Source organism: Pleurodeles waltl, chromosome 7 (genome assembly GCF_031143425.1).
Source record: "Pleurodeles waltl isolate 20211129_DDA chromosome 7, aPleWal1.hap1.20221129, whole genome shotgun sequence".
Lineage (NCBI taxonomy): Eukaryota > Metazoa > Chordata > Amphibia > Caudata > Salamandridae > Pleurodeles > Pleurodeles waltl.
Genome location: NC_090446.1, coordinates 853,171,067 through 853,188,373, shown reverse-complemented (window position 1 = coordinate 853,188,373; position 17,307 = coordinate 853,171,067).

Sequence of the window (17,307 nt, the reverse complement as noted above, 5' to 3'; positions counted from 1 at the left end):
TGGGGTCCATCTCCCCCCCGAGTGCTACACTAGTCAACCCAGGTGCCTGTCCGGTAGTGGACGGTGCCCTCTTGGGGCACTGTGGATCGCCTTTGTAGTGACCATATTGGTAACACTCCATGCATTTGGGGCTAGATTTTCCTGACCTGTCAAATGTCCCTGGCTTCTTCCCAAATTTGGAAAAGGAAGGGTTGCCACCCCCTCCCTGGGAATTCTTTTGGGGGCCTTTAGAGAGTTCCTTATCTGTAAGTTTATCTCCCCCCTCTTTCTTCTGTTGGGAACCCTGACCACCTTTGTGGAGTCCCCCCCAGGTACCTTTTTGGACACTCTGGTGCTAACCCAGAGGTCCGCCTCCTCAGCAAGCTTCCTGGGATCAGTCAGCTTACTATCCACTAGGTGCTGGCGCAAATCGGTATAAGTAACATTAAGCATATGCTCTCTCAGGATCAAGTCATATAAACCTTTATAATCTGCTACTTTGTTGCCCCGCACCCATCCATTCAGTGCCTTACTAGAGAAATCAAAGAAATCTACCCATGTTTGTGTGGTTTGTTTGGTGCTGTCCCTGAACCTCTGACGGTATCCCTCAGGGGTCAGCCCAAACTTGGCAAGTAAAGTGGCTTTCTGGAGTGGGTATGTGTTTTGATCCGGTGGATCCAATGTGAGAAGTGTGTCCCTCCCCAATGGCGGCACATAACCCCACATAGCTACCCCCCATTGCCCTTCAGGAACCTCATGAGCCCTTAGTGCAACTTCATAAGCAGCTAACCATTTATCTATGTCATCTCCCACCACAAAACTGGGCACCACATTTTTGGGTATACGAACCTTCTTTTCTCCAGCAGGTCCTGTCTGTATGCTGCCACCATTATTGCTGGATTCAGACTGTCTTGCCTTGATCTCCAGCTCCTTGAGACTCAGTTCATGAGCCAACAATAGTTTCTTTTCAGCCAACGCTCTTTCAGCTTCCACTTGTTTGGCTGCTCTTTCAGCTTCTGCTTGTTTGGCTGCCCTTTCAGCTTCTGCTTGAATCTGTTTGGCTGTTCTTTCAGCTTCAATCTGTTTGGCTGCTCTTTCAGCCTCAGCTTGTTTGGCTTCTCTTTCTGCCCTCCTCTCCTCCTGTTGTGCCTCAATTTTCAGTTTTGCCATTTGCAATTGGAACTCCCTTTCCTCTCTCCTTTCCTCTGCGGTCAGGCTTTGCATGGAGACACTGCTCCCTGGTCTGGAAGGGTGCACAATTGCAGTGGTAACACCATCCATAGATAGTGAAAATCCTTCTGAGGGGCCATTTTCTGGCTCCTCTTCCTCATCATCCTCTAAATGGGCTTCTGCCCAGGCCCTCAGCGCCACTTGAAAGTCCTCCTTTCTGGTGGCCCCTTGGGTGGGTACCCTTAATGCCCTGCAGAATCCTCTTAGTTGTTTGACCGTGTATGTATCCAACTGGACTAGGTCAAAGTCCCCTGTCTGAGACCCAGTCAGAGACATGTTGAGTGAGGATTTAGTTTTTGAAAATTGTCAGGAAAAAACGGATTTTCAAAAAGAGATAAAAACCAAGTTGACCTTCAACTGTGGGTATGTAGTGAAATACTTAGCTACTGTATGTCACTGCACAAATACAAGTCCTATCCTCACCGCTGATCACCAATGTTAGAAATGGGGTTTTTGGTTGGCAGTCAGGTTACCTCCTGTCCAAGCAAAAGCCCTCACTCTAGTCAGGGTAAGTCACACACTATCCAAGATTATCCTGTGCCCACCCTGTGGTAGCTTGGCACGAGCAGTCAGGCTTAACTTAGAAGGCAATGTGTAAAGTATTTGTGCAATAAATCATACAATACCACCATATAGCACCACAAAAATACACCACACAGTGTTTAGAAAAATATATAATATTTATCAGGATAATTGTAGGTCAAAAAGAATAAAGTTGCAATGGAAAATTGTAGAAATATCACAGGGAAGTGATATAAAGTGTCTTAGGTCTTTAGAATGCAATACAGTGTCTTTCAAGCACAAAGTACCTGGTTTCTGGTGGAAAATCTCCTCAGAGGGCCACAGGAGAAGAGATGCGTGGAAAAAGGGGTGTGTGCGTCGATTTCTCCTCAGCACACACAGACTTGCGTCGGTCTTTTCCACGCGGGGAAGTCGGGCGTCGTTTTCCGGCGCGCAGACAGTCTCCTTTTGTGGATCGCGGGGATTACCAGATGTCCCGGGTCTGTGCGTGGATTCTCCTGCTTGTTTTCCGGCTGTGCGTCGTTCTGCGGGGCTGCGCGTCGAAGTTTCGATCTCACGGTAGGCGTCGCGTCGATTTCTCCTTGGAAGTCGGGCGGCGTTGTCCTTGCGAGGCCGTGCGTCGAAAGTTTGGTCTCACGGCAGGCGTCGCGTCGATTTCTCCTTGGAAGTCGGGCGGCGTTGTCCTTGCGAGGCCGTGCGTCAAAGTTTCGCACTCACGGTGGGCGTCGCGTCGATTTCTCCTGGAAAGTCGAGCGGCTTTGTCCTTGCGAGGTTGTGCGTCGAAGTCTCGATCGTCCCGAGGGCGTCGCGTCGATCAGCGTCGGTGTGCGGCGTTTTTCTCGCCGCGAAACAAGCTGTGCGTCGAAATTTTCGGCGCACGGAGCGTCCAAGTGAAAGGAAGAAGTCTTTTTGGTCCTGAGACTTCAAGGAACAGGAGGCAAGCTCTATCCAAGCCCTTGGAGAGCACTTTCACAGCCAGACAAGAGTTCAGCAAGGCAGCAGGGCAACAGCAAGACAGCAGTCCTTTGTAGAAAGCAGACAGGTGAGTCCTTTGAGGAGCCAGGCAGTTCTTTTTGGCAGGATGTAGTTTCTGGGTCTGGTTTCTTCTCCAGCAAGTGTCTGATGAGGTCGGGCAGAGGCCCTGTTTTATACCCAAATGTGCCTTTGAAGTGGGGGAGACTTCAAAGAGTGGCTAAGAAGTTCACCAGGTCCCCTTTCAGTTCAATCCTGTCTGCCAGGGTCCCAGTAGGGGGTGTGGCAGTCCTTTGTGTGAGGGCAGGCCCTCCACCCTCCCAGCCCAGGAAGACCCATTCAAAATGCAGATGTATGCAAGTGAGGCTGAGTACCCTGTGTTTGGGGTGTGTCTGAGTGAATGCACAAGGAGCTGTCAACTAAACCTAGCCAGACGTGGATTGTAAGGCACAGAAGGATTTAAGTGCAAAGAAATGCTCACTTTCTAAAAGTGGCATTTCTAGAATAGTAATATTAAATCCGACTTCACCAGTCAGTAGGATTTTGTATTACCATTCTGGCCATACTAAATATGACCTCCCTGCTCCTTTCAGATCAGCAGCTGCCACTTCAACAGTGTATGAGGGCAGCCCCAATGTTAGCCTATGAAGGGAGCAGGTCTCCCAGTAGTGCAAAAACGAATTTAGGAGTTTTACACTACCAGGACATATAACTACACAGGTACATGTCCTGTCTTTTACCTACACAGCACCCTGCTCTAGGGGATACCCAGGGCACACATTAAGGGTGACTTATATGCAGAAAAAGGGGAGTTCTAGGCTTGGCAAGTACTTTTAAATGCCAAGTCGAGGTGGCAGTGAAACTGCACACACAGGCCTAGCAATGGTAGGCCTGAGACAAGAAAAAGGGGCTACTTAAGTGGGTGGCACAATCCGTGCTGCAGGTCCACTAGTAGCATTTAATCTATATGCCCTAGGCACCTGGAGTGCACATGACTGGGGACTTATAAGTAGATTAAATAGTTCAATCAGGTATGATCCAAAGTTACCATGCTTACAGAGAGAGAGCATATACACTTTATCACTGGTTAGCAGTGGTAAAGTGCGCGGAGTCTAAAAACCAGCAAAAACAGTATCCAAAACGAGGAGGGAGGCAGGCAAAAAGTTAGGGGTGACTACCCTAAGGCTGTCAGGTCTAACAGATGCCCAGATATTTGAAGGTGTCCAAGCACCATTTCATCCGACATGGAGGGAGTGCCTCCCAGGCAGCTGTTGGAAACTATGGGGAATAAGCAGGATTTGGACTAATTAACCCGTAGGCCTGATATTGCTCCATAGGTGTCCAGTAATGACAACACATCGGGTACCGTATATTTTTGAAGTAAATCAGTGCATCATAAAGCAGCACAATGTGATACGTCCACACCCTGTGAATCCCCCACTGCGCGGCTCTTAGGTCTAATTGAGCAGCAAGAGGTTCCTTCGCGATAGCGAACAGTAGGGGTGACAATGGACAGCCCTGTCTACTCCCTGTGCCAATTGGAAAGCTCTCAGATATCAACCCCCGTCTTTATCTTAGCAATTGGATCAGCGTATAGAGTTTGCACTCAGCGCACAAATCCCTGACCAAATCCTATATGCCTTAGTGTGGCAAACAAAAAGTCCCAACTTAAGGTATGAAATGCCTTCTCTATATCCAGAGACACAGCACATTGCCATATGTCCCAGATGGGGTATCACTGAGTATGCTTAATAATCTTCGGATATTCAGGAACCTATTTCGATTTGGTATAAACCAGTTTTGGTCTTCATGTACCAAGGTATGAATGATTGGGGCAAGTCTGTTCGCTAGCACTTTGCCCAAGACTTTACAGTCAACGTTGAGAAGGGATAATGGTCTATATGATTTTATGTCCTTGGGTTCACGACCGGGATTGGAGAAAACCACTATCAGTGCCTCTCTTTGGGATGCCAGAAGCAGCCTTCGGGTCCATGCTTTCTCGAACACAGATAATAAGGGTCGGGAGAGATGTGTTGAATAGGTAGCATAATATTCTATCTGTAAACCATTTGCCAGGTGTTTTATTGCGGGCTATTTGTGCTATGACTATGTTAATTTCCTCTAGTCTCCAGGGTCCCGCAAGCGCTTCTTTATTAAGCATGGAAAGCTTTGTAAGCAGTGTCTCACGCAGGAACAGCTCCAACCGTTGAGTATTGCATGTCAATTGCGTTTGGTATAACCCTATGTAATATTCTCTGAAGGCATCATTGATGGCAGCCTAGGAGGAAGCCATTGTTTCATCTGCCAAGTGTATGGCCCCTATTGGGGTGTGTTGCGGCTCTCATGAAGTAACCATGCCAGAAGTCGACCAGAGCGGTCGCCCTCTGCGTGTAATCATTTTAGGTGATAATTGTAATCATTGTAATCATGTAGACGGAGGCGCTGATCCACCTCGTCATATAACTTTAGTTTATCACAAAGGGACTCAAACTGTGCTTTGTGATGTGCGATTGCTACTTCCAGGGCACGCATGTCCCTTTCCAATGTGATAACTTCCTTGTGTAAGGAACGGCGCACCCCCCATGAGGCCGACAGACAGTGGCTCCTTACCACTACCTTATCAGCGTCCCACTCCGTAGCCCTCATTGTGGTGGATTCAGTATTTAGTCTCAAGTATTGTGTAATACAATTAGCTAATTCCTCTCTAAATAGGGTGTCCATCAGTGCCTCACTCTGCAATCACCAAGTGGGTATAGTGGAGCGCAGTCTCCTCCATTGTACAGTCATCCGCAGCAGGGAGTGGTTAGAGATCATCCTAGCCAGATAATATGAATGTGTTATTATAGAGCACATAGAGGGGGTTCCCCAGAGCAAGTCTATTCAAGTGTGGATATCATGTATTGGGGAATAAAAGAACTACTCCCACCATGTCAGGTGACCCATGCGCCACATATCATGCAACCCGTTATCCTTGGCCCAGGCAGTCAGTAAGCTAGAATTTCACCTGATCATTGCTCCCACTACAGGTGGGGATGAACGGTCCAGTAACACATCAGGAACACAATTAAAGTCCCCTCCCCAGATGGTAGGAGCCATGGGGTCAGTCAGCAGAGCAGGGGTACGTGTCTTGAAGAATTCACCCTGTGCACAGTTGGGAGCGTAAACACCCACTATAGTTAATAGTTTACCATCCAACTGTCCTTCCAACACAACATACCATCACCCCAAGTAGCACTCCATGTGTGCTGCACATAAGGTACCCCTGGTGCTATCCATATCAAAACACTCTTTGCGTATGCAGAGGAAGAGGTACCATATATTTGACCCCTCTAATGCTTTATTAATGTCTGCAAGTCCCTGTCTAGCAGGTGTGTTTCCTGCAGAATAGCAAAGTGCACCCTGTGACGTTTAAGGAAAGTGTAAATGTGATGCCTCTTAGCAGGCATAGCCATCCCTTGTAGATTCCATGTTAGGATGGTGTATTCCTGTATAGTATTCGGTTTATGAGTACCCATGGTGTATAAGATGCTTTAGTGATGTGTGTCGCGGCATGTTCCCGTCACTGGGGAGGGTATTTGTCTGTAGTTTTGTATAGCGTACATGTGTGACCATTGTGTTGGAATGTAGTGTGATCCATTGAAATATACTGTATACAACCCCCCTCCCTCCCACAAGTAACCTGAATCCCCAAAACTGGTGACACTTGGGCACACCTCTAATCACCCCTAGTAGTAACAAGAGAAAAAGCATACAACAATCGCATCTAAGGGCTGTCTACGTGGAAACCATCCAGGAAGGCTTGGTAGCTTTCATGGGGAGTCAGCGCCATGGCCCCATGTTAAGGATATATAGAAGCTAAGACAGAGCCATCCACAGCCCCCTCCGGAATATAAATGTCAGGATACTTCAATTCGATTTCCTCAGAAGCAGAAGATAACTCCTCAGTCCCGACCCGAGCTACTCACAACAAATATTAATCCTTCGTGCTGAGTACCCCGGAGGGGGAAAGGGGAATGGGATGGTAGAGAGACTGCCACAGAGATGATGAATGCCAGTACTCAGTCTGCCTTTTCACATCTAAGATTGGATACAGCACCTGCAAGAGTCACAGTCGCAGTTACTAGGGACATACAACATCAGTTTTTCACTTTCTACTCTCAACACTTAATTCTCTTTAATTCTATTATTTCATCACTTACCCTGAGTTCTCTGTAGCCTTGCTTCTCTCTATAAATGATAGCTCTTCTTAAAAACAAAATGCTTATTACTGATTCTGGAAGAACTTCTCAACCTTTGTTAGAGATTGGTTTTATGTTGCTATATATATATATAGTTGGTGATAATGCGTTCTTCAAATCAGCTGATGTTATTTAATTTCTCCTGTCTTATTGTGACTTCTGTCAATACTTGTATTTGTAAATGCTTGTTTATTAAAGTTCGTTTCTCCTTTCTTACTTCGACATTTGTTGATAACTTATATTTGTAAATGCTTGTTTATTACAGTTAGTTTCTCCTTCCTTACTTCGATATCTGTCAATAACTTGTAGTTGTAAATGCTTGTTTATTTAAGTTTGTTTCTCTTTTAATCTCTATTTTGGTTTATTACCATTGAATTTGTAAATGCTTATTTGTTAACAGTTCGTTTCTCCTTTAAACTTGGCGTTTGTTTATAACCTTGACATTTGTAGATACTTGCTCTTTTAAAGTTCGTTTTTTCTTTGACTTTAATATCTTAAACAAGAACCTTGTAAACATAAGGTTAATTCATACATTAACTCTGTAGCCTTGCCGACTTCCACGGGAATGGTCTACTATCAAACTCTTCGAATAAACCTTGACAATATTTATCCGTTTTCTGTAATATAATCTTCAAATGTAATTTTACCTCACAGGAGTTTCTGTTCTGAAGCGCACTCTCTCTCCACACAGCTGATTCCTGTCAGACCTCAGTTGAAGTGCAAGGCTTCCAGCTGGAGAGCTCGTAACCTAGCAACCAACCGATTGCAAGACTAGAACTGTAACTAACCTTCAGGACTCACAGCGGCCATCTTGGATCTTCTCTTCTTGATTCTTCCTTTGAAATAAGCGCAAGATGACTCTGCAAACCTTCTTCCACTTTGGGCTTTGCTGTCTCCACTGAGGATATCTCTTTGCTTTTCTCATGCACTTCTTTGATTTGACTTGGCAAGTTTGTGTGGTCATGACAATAAAGCATATGCCGATTTAGGATGAATGACTCACTGTTAGTGAACGGACTGAGAATTTTGTTGCCTCTTTAGATCCTAACCGGAGGACCCGTAGACTCTTATTGTTCCGCATTTACCCAGGACTACACAGTCAATATTCTGCATCTTGAGTCTGTAGGAATAATAAAAACACTATCCCAAGTGAGTGTGGATTTAAGAAATACATGTCTATATGCTATAGGTCAGCTGCTGTTTGGGGAGTGACATCCGGTCCCTTGATCACACCTGTGACTGTAGACTCAGAGCTTCCAGAATCTGAATCCGAGTGTACTTGTGAGTTGTTTTGTAGTAACGTGAAAGATTTTTGAGTGTGGATCGTCATGTCCCTCGATGCTTTTGCATGTTCTTCGGCTGCTTGCGTTTTCGTGGGTTGTGACTTTGAGCTCCTCCTGGGCCGTTGACGGGCAGACGGCATGAGCCATTCCCCGCGTTCCTTGTCCTCAGCCGAGGGCTGGGCAATACCCTTAGCATGCATCCATGTTCAGGCATCTGACGGTGTAGGAAATATGTGAGTGTGGTCATCCATTATCACCAGGAGTTTGGCAGGAAACATCAGGGCATACTTGTGTTCTTGGAGACATTGTTTAATTTCCGCATATGAACAGCGTAGACGTTATACCTCGGCCGTGAAATCTGGATAGGCCATTATGGAGGCCCCCTCGCAGCGTTCTGGACCATTATTCAGAAAATGTTTCAGTATCATGTCCCTATGTCACGGTGTCCTTTCCCCAGGATCTGCACATCGCTGAACAAAAGGCCCACCTTCCGGCTCCCAACTCAGAAAGCTATTATAGCACAGAGTTATGATGAAGCCAGTCGGGAGAAGGGAATTAGGGTAGGGAACAGCAGGGAGAGAGATCTGAAAGTAAAAGTTAAATCAAATATGCATTTACTCATTCATAGAAATGTAACTCATCAATAGACCCTTGACTAAATGCGTCTCTGAGAAATTAGATGGAGACCTCTTTTGAAATGAGGGCAAAGCCCCTTCTTTGATACATGGAACAAGAGTAAACTACGACCTCAGATTCAAGAGATGGCAAGAACTTTGAACTATGATTATACACAGAATATCAATCCTGTAACTTTTATGTATTTACAACATAAACCTTTGACCATGACTTAGAAAATCTCAAAGAATTGAATATGCCTTTCACATCTTAAGCTTTTCAAAGAACAATGAAAACTATGAATGGCTTATCTCCAGAAATACTTTCACATTCGCAACAACAAATGCCAAAAAGTTCTACTCATTGACCCTGAAGTGCTTTACTTAATAATACCAGGAAGCGCTTTTACTCAATAGCCTGAATCACTTAGATTGTTGTGCCAAGAACCTTTAACTCCTGTGAATTGAAGTGCTTTGATTGCCGTGCCAAGAGCGCCTTAAACCTGAGGACTGAAGTGCTTGAATTGCTATGCCAAGAGCTCTTTACATCTGTGAACTGAAACACTTTGAATTGTTGTGGCAAGAGCGCTTTATATCTGTGAACTGAAGCACTTTGAATTGTTGTGCCAAGAGCACTTTACATCTGTGAACTGAAGAGCCTGAATTATCATGCCAAGAGCGCTTTATATCTGTGAACTGAAGCGCTTTGAATTGTTGTGCAAAAAAGTGCTTTACATCTGTGAATGGAAACGCTTTGAATTGCTGTGCACAAAACTGCTTTACGTCAGTGAACTGAAACGCTTTGAACTGTTGAGCAAAAGAGCACTTTACATCTGTGAACGGAAACGCTTTGAATTGCTGTTCACAAAAGCGCTTTACCTCTGTGAACTGAAATACTTTGAATTGCTATGCAAAAGAGTGCTTTACGTCTGTGAACGGAAATGCTTTGAATTGCTGTGCACAAAAGCGCTTTATATCTGTGAACGGAAACGCTTTGAATTGCTGTGCTGAGAAGCACTTTACATCTGTGAACGGAAACGCTTTGAATTGCTGTCCACTAAAGCGCTTTGCATCTGTGAACGGAAATGCTTTGCTCGTTATGCTAAGGGGTGCTTTACCTTTTGGAAGTAATGACTTCCTCCAAACTTGGATTCAGCAAGGCCTTACCGCTACGATTACGACCTACTCATTTTTGGATGCACCATGGAAACAAGGATACTTTGGTTAGACGACACTCAGGAACTCTGTTCTTCTCCAGAGAAACCCCCATGAGGTCTGGCTGCATCGAAGTCTTCAAAATAGTGAGCAACGTGCTTGGGTGTGGCTGGGCTTTATAGGCCTGCCACAACCCAAGATGGCTGCTGCCTCTAAAAACATGGGAATTGTAGTCCCGTCATAGAATAGCACTGATAAGTGCATCTTGTCCACCAATGTCCTGAACCTGCAGCTCTATGAGCTTTGCCACAGGGCAGACGACGCTGATGGTCACCTTTGGAACAAGAGGGGATGACAAGTGGTGCACATAAAGCGCTGCAGAGTCGCGCAGCGGAGTTTCGGGTGAGACCTGGACCGCGTCTGGCCTTATTCCTGACACTCGATCTTTAAAATTAAGAAAGCATGCTATGAGCGGTCGAGGAGGTAATCCAGGAGCCAGCGGCGGGCCCGGAATCCTGTGCGCCCGTTCTACAGAGAAAAATGTTGGTATTGTCCCTTTCAACACCGTGTCCATGAGCCATTGTTCCAAGAATAGTTCTGTGTTGTCTCCCTCCACTTTTTCTGGGAATCCCAGAAACCTACCATTGTTGTGGCATGATCTCCGCTCAGCATTCTCCGCTCTGTGTTGTTGAGTTTTCACTTCCAGATCTAGCCTCTTTACTTGTTTCTGCAGTTCCGAGACAGTGGGGTCCAAGGCTTGTAAGCTGGATTCTGTCACTATCACCCTATCCGCCAGGGTACGATGATCAACTCTGAGCAAATTGACAACCTGAGAAACAGTATCTATTCTGTTCTCCAGAGACTACTTGGTGTCCATTATGGTCTGCAGTATCCTCTCAAACAGTCCAGAGTGCATCTGCAGGTTGTTCTCCAAAGTTTGCAGAGTCATTTGAGCCAATGCCCCCGGTGGTGTATCCGAGGGAGCTTCTCACTCACACTGCTATAGGGATTTGGCACCTTTGGTTTTCCCCCTCATTCCTTTCTCACAGTTCACATTTGCACTTGTGAGGGCGGTCTTTACCTGCTGTCCAACCTCCACTGCAGCGACGATGCGGAAATGGTGATGGCTGTACGTATGGTAGGTATGATTCCAATTGTTCTCCCTATTTATGCAATATTTCTTGCGCTGCCCCCGTGCAGTGCTGTGCGAAAGTCAGACTCACAGGTATGTTAAGGGGAGGTGCACACTCCTGGTCGGCCCAATTTTCCTCACAAGTGCGACCAAGAAATAGTTGCCCCCTTTTGGCTCAGTCCATCCATATAAGCCCCCACACTGGGATCAAGACTCCCAGTGGGGCAGACAGCAAGGCCCTGCAGCACATAATCCCAGATAGGAATAGGATCAAGGAGTGGCATCCTCCAGAGCTCTGGGCATTCTCCTCCTTCATGCATGCACTCTGTTTCTCCTGCACAGCCCCAGATCGCAGCCGCCAGCCTCATTGACAGGTTCTGCCACCTACGCCAGCCGCCGTGACGTCAATAGGTGTGATTCCCTGGGGCCAGCACCTCGGGGTGCACCCCACACCTCTTCCGATCACCGCATCATGAAGAAAAACACTGTGGTGTAAATAGTAAGTCCAGTAACAAATGGTACCTCTTATATTTAGTTCATGGTTCTATGAGGTCCCAGCCGAGATCCCCTATGCTGTGTACTTCATTCTTCATCTCGCCACTCCCACGATGTAGCCACCGGGCACAAGGCTGACCCTGCCTCTCCAGGCAGCCCCCACCAGCCGACAGAGCTCTCAGGTGTACAGCTCTCAAGGGCGTGCAATATAGTAGCAGTGTCTTGGTTTTTGCCGACAGCCAGGGCCGCATCCTCTCTCCACCACCAGCGGGGCACAGCTCTATCGCAGGCCGCTGCAGTGCCTTGCCAAGCCGCACTCATGTCTGCCCTATGCTCAGCATCGGGTCGCAGGGCTCCCGCCTTCACATAGACTGCACACACTGCGTGTCCATGGCAATGGCCCCAGGGTGTAATTTCAGTCCCGGAGTGGGCCAAATTTCCTCCACTTTGTTTCCGCCACTATTCAATCATGTGTGACTGGTGGATTGGCGATATCTGGCGGGATTGTTTCGCTGGCCGAAGGCGGAGCTGTTTTTTAAGCGTCTGTCTCGGCCGCCATCTTGCCCACGCCCCCATTTACAGGCACAATAAATGTTCCATTTTGGAAAAAGTCAATTCAACCATGTTTAGAGGCGAAGCACTGGCAAGGAAGGGTAACATGCACAGAGCTCTAAAGGAAGTAGTAGATAGAGCAAACAATCTGGGGGGCATGAAGAAAAAGATGGTTATTTCATACATGTAAGCCCTCATTACGAGTGTGGCGGTGTTAAGAATGCCAGCCTCGCGGTGGCGGTCGAACCACCGCCATAGTGGCGGTCAGAGCGCCACATTACGACCGTGGCGGAGCCACCACGGTCTGGCCGCCAGCATGGCCAGGTTGCCACCAGTCGACAGCCTGAACTCAACCAAAAGGTATGGAAGTGCTTTATATGTGCACCAGTTACATTATACAAGGTTACCTTCAATTTTATTTTTAGGCATGGGGAGATTAAGTGATTTCCACAGAATCATATGGTGTTAACCCATAGCCAGCACTCAAAACTGGTTACCCAGTTCCAAAAACGAGGCTTGTGCTGTTACACCACATGATTTTAAAGGAGCAGGTCACAAATTGTGACCCACTTCAATTGATGGCCATCACAGGTATGGTAGTCTGCTGGGGTCAGCGACCACCATGTCTATTCAGCTTTTTTTCCTTAAAGGAAACATGATTGTGTATAAAATTATAAGATTCAGTTGTTTTTTTGGATCAGTGGATCCTCTAAAACGCACTTTATATTTACATTCACAAAGGGGAATGGACCCCCAAGGTAACCCTTCACTTCTGTGAATGCTCTGAAGAGGAAGTTGTTCATTTTTTTTCTTAATAGCATGAAATCTTCAGATAGGTCCCTGAATTCATTGATGATTAGGTGCCACCAAAAGCAGAATATAATCAAGTCAAACACTTGTGCTATGTGGTTAGTGAGTATATTTCTAGAAGAGGAGTACAAATAGCAAAATATAAACAAGTCAAACTTTTGTACCATATTTGAGGGATAATTGAAACCCACTTTCAGTACAGAAGCTGTTTTTAACGAGGAGAGCTATTTACTGCAGCATACTTTTTTTTATTTTTTATTTAGAAAGAGCTACACATGAATATAAACTGAAAGAAGGTGCACCAGTGCCAAAGAAGAGGCTAGTGCCAGGAAACAAAGAAGATATTGTTAAAGACCAAGTTTTGCAAACACATTCCTGCTCCTGTAAACGAATATCAGTGCAGTAATATCACTAATATAAGAAGATTTGTTCAAGAAACTCAGAATTAGTTTAAACAAGTGTAGGAGAGGACCTCTAAAACAGGAACATAGACTTCTACAAAACCTTGATCTATAAGGAGTTAGGAAACTTTCAAAGCTGAAGGACATTCTTTTGCTTGCTTATCAAAACAGGTATGTGACAGTACTTTCTATGATATTTGGATGCTGTCAGTTCATCATACTAGGATGAACTTTGGGAAAATGTCCAGCTCTTAATCTACAAGCAATGGACAGTGCACTGTTACTTCGGAGGCACTTTAATAACAAGATTTTTAGACGAAATTCAAATGACATATTTGGGTCATACGGAAAGAGCAAGGAAAAAGAAGTAGCAGTAGAGGTTAACAAAAGAGTCATTGGCAAGAGTGTGTTAGACAGTTTTAGGAAATAAATTGTCAAATTGACAGCAGCAGCCCAAACTCCATACAAAGTATCTGTTTGTGCAGAACACAAACAGTAACAAAGTGGCAATGTAGAACAAGATCAATTCAAAACCAATTTAGAAAAATAGATTATGTTTTAATAAAGAATTTGAGAACAAAATGACAACAATCAAATCAGTAGAACTGGACTTATTGAATTTTAAAAGCTTTGATAAAAGTTGCGCTAAAAGGGGCAACTGAAGGGATCAGGTCACGCTGGATCAGGACAAAGTCACAAGTTCAAACCTACTGCAATAGAGCACAGGTCAGGCACACTGAGGATTGTACCTTATGCCCTTGTTGCACTGTCTGGTCAGCATTGCTTTAAGAGGCTTTGCATCGTCCAGCATTGTTTCCGATCAGGCTGTGTGGTGAGGCTTTGCAAGCTTCCCTTTGCATTACATAATTTCCAATAAAGGCTGTGCAGTGAGGCTTTGCAGGGCTTTGCATCACTTGGTCTCGGTTTCAATGAAGCTTTTGACTGAGCAGTGAGGCTTTGTGGGACTTGACATTGCTTTGCATCGGTTCCAGTAAAACTTTCAAATATGCAGCATAGCTTTGTCAGGATTCTCATAGTTTTAAGCAAGCTTTTATGTAACCTTCAGTTAGGCCAGGAGGAGTTCTCTCTTATGCAAGCTAATTGTCCACATCCTGGGGATGCTACTCTTGGGGATTGGGCTCTCACTCCAGGAGAGGCCAGCAGGGGAGGGCTCAGGCAGGTCCAGTTGCAGATCCAGGCAGGTCTAGTGCAACAGGTCATCTGGTGAGGTCCACGGTAGCCTCTGGAGTTTATTGTGTCCCTTTAGCCCATTCAACTGACCTTTGGAATCACTCAGTCTGGGTTGAAGGAAGCAAGTCCTGTCTTTCTTTTCAGATAGCAGGACAGGTCTCAAGCAGCAGGGCTGTCCTCAAGCAGCAGGGTAGTCCTCTAGCATCATAGCAGTGCTTCTTCTGCAGGGTCCACAGGTCCAGGAGTTTATTCAAAAGTTGATCTGAGGGTGTAATATTTATACCTGGTACCAGCTTTGAAGTGGGAGAAACTTCTAGATTTCCATCCACATCTAGTTCTGGAATTTCCTTTTCTCCGCTGACTTTACCATCAAAGAGGGTTTTAAATTACAATGTATTTGAGCGCAAACATGACATTCCTATCTACTCCCAGTCAAACTTTATCACTTATTGAATGTAATAAGGTATCCAAATGTTATCCCATGGGACCAGTAGGCTACATAGTAGTGAAAACCACATGTTGAGTTTTGTCACTACCAGTACCTCTAAAATGTGAAACAAAACACCTTTTAAATACAATTGCACCCTGCCTTATGAGCTGTTTCAGTCCTATCTTAGGTGGCCACTTACATGTATTAAAAAAAAGAGGCTGAGGCCTTACAAAAATGTATTTTTATGCTGAATTGGCAGCTTAAAACTGCACACAGGCTTTATTGGCAGGCCTGAGCCATGTTTCAGAAGGCTACTTAAGTGATTGGCACAATTAATGCAGCAGGTCCATAAGCACCATTTAAATTGCAGGTCCTGGGTACATGTAGCACCACTTTACTAAGGGTTTATATGTAAATTAAATGTACCATTTGGGTGGATAAGCCAATATTACCATGCCTAAAAGAAAGAGCAGGAGCACATTAGCACTGGTTAGCAGTGGTAAAGTGTTCAGAGTCATAAAAGCCAACAAAATCAGTCTCAGAAAAAAGAAGGGTGAAGGCAAAAAAGGTTGAAGATGCCCTTGCAAAGAGGGACAAGTTCAACACTCCACTTATTTATAAAATTGTGGAGACTACACATGTCACTGTTTAGAGCATTATCAATTCTACTGAGGCCAGTGCAAGCTAATAAACATGCTTCTCCTTCTACAATGGGTATTGACAATGTTGACTTGTGTACAGAGAGAAAATATTTTACTTTAATTTTTCTAGAGAATACGCTGGAACTCATCATGGAAGGTCTAGATGTTCTAGAAAATGAATGCTTTCCAATTCACAAATTCTCTGGATTGGGCTATTGTTAGGATCAGGAGTACGTGAATTGTTACCATTCTTAAAGAACTGACATTGGTTCAGAGCGATTTGTTTGTTTAATCGATCCATAGTGCAAATGATTGCAATTTGATAGGGTGTTGAAAGAAATTGTTCAAAACAACTCATGTCCAAAATGTATGTTAGAAGTACTTTCAAGTTTAGTTGTTAGGAATAATAGAACATATGTCATACAAATGCTATAGAGATGTAGACCAGGTGGCACGAAAGTAAACACTTACATTACCAACTTTAAATTTTGCATTAAGGGGAGATCACTACATCAAGGTCCTGATCATCAGTTCAGAGGATGGGATGACTGGGCGGTTGCCGCCTTACTGGCTACCTCCCCACTGGGCCCTTTATGACTTTTCCGATAGGCTGACTGGCGGAAACCAAGGTTTCCGCCCTTCAGCCAGTGGGAAAGTGGCGGCAGACACATGCAGGGTGCACCAGCACCCTCGCACTGTGAGCAGTGCGAGGGTGCTGGGTAGGGGGACCCCTACTCTGCCCATGCCAAGTGCATGGGCAGTGCAGAGGCCCCCTTGTGGCAGTCTGCACCTGTTCTCCACCAGCTTTTTCATGGCAGTAAAACCGCCATGAAAAGGCTGGCGGAGAACCAGGTAGTATTTAGCAGGGAAGTGCTGCATGCAGTGCCACCCTGGCTGATTGAGACCTGCCGGCAACCCGTCAGGATCAATGATCCTGGTGGAGACTGCGGTACCCTGGCAGTCTGACGGTCAGGGTCGTAATGTGGTGGTCGGTCCCGACCGCCACACCAAGTCTAGCAGTCTGGTGACCACCAGACTAGTAATCAGACCCACAGTCACTAAACAGTATATTTGAAAAATTTGTCAGGATGGACTCATTGTAATGGCACTTGACTAATATTCAAAGAGAAGTTACCAAGGAACTTAAAACCTATCTATCTATCTATCTATCTATCTATCTATCTATCTATCTATCTATCTATCTATCTATCTATCTATCTATCTATCTATTTATCTATCTATGTATCTATCTATCTATCTATTTATCTATCTATTTTTTTCTGGAACTGAAGTTTTAAAGAACATAAAATGTGGTTTATTAGACCTAGTTTCTTAGATATAGATTGTGTAAATGTTGTGAATGTCTGTCATCCTTTGGCCCAGGGAGGGTGACCACTTCTATATGCTTATAAATTGTTTTGACAAACAGGTGAATTACAGTTTTCTAGTAGTTTATGGCAGTACACACAGTTGTTTAAGATGATTTCTTAACCTTTCTTAAAGTACTAAGGGCCATATTTATACTTTTTGACGCAAAACTGCGCTAACGCAGTTTTGCGTCAAAAAAATTAGCTCCTTCAGAGCCCACAGGTCCCTTAACGCCTGCCTTTTCCAGGCGCTAAAAAACGGCGCAAAAGCGGCCGTATGTAATTTTTTTTGACC